The 435-nt window shown below is 25.5% G+C and overlaps 1 protein-coding gene across 1 annotated transcript in view; it reads right to left on the reverse strand.

Moving 5' to 3' along the window:
- Positions 1 to 435, reverse strand: part of LOC119587345 (sialidase-like) — a 23,053-nt gene that overhangs the window by 22,358 nt on the left and 260 nt on the right. The window lies entirely within an intron of this gene.

Consider the following 435-nt stretch of genomic DNA (forward strand, 5'->3'; position numbering starts at 1 on the left):
ATTGTGTTCGCGTGTTTGAATGCTTATCAACATATACATAAAAGGCTTTTACTCATATTCCATATATTTTTCTAGCTAATGGCTTGTTCATTTTTTCTACCTCGTCTAATATCCATTTTTTAAAATGATTATATCCATACATCTGTAAGTAAAATATGTACCATATATATAAAATTCAAGAAGAAAAACGTAATCAAGTTTATATCAATATTTAGACACCAAGACATGCAAGAATTAAATTAATTTAAAGTGATTTTGTGAAAAAAACAGTATATCGTAAGCTATCAAAATGTACAAAATATATTTTAGTTTTAGATAATAAAATATGTAATATAACAAGTTTAAAAAAGAGAGGAAAAATCCAAAGCACAGAAAACGGACCGAGGTATAAAAATGAATTCCTTTTCTTCCTTTTATATTCAAAGTACCACATCA

This window comes from Penaeus monodon, chromosome 22 (genome assembly GCF_015228065.2).
Source record: "Penaeus monodon isolate SGIC_2016 chromosome 22, NSTDA_Pmon_1, whole genome shotgun sequence".
Classification (NCBI taxonomy): Eukaryota; Metazoa; Arthropoda; class Malacostraca; order Decapoda; family Penaeidae; genus Penaeus; species Penaeus monodon.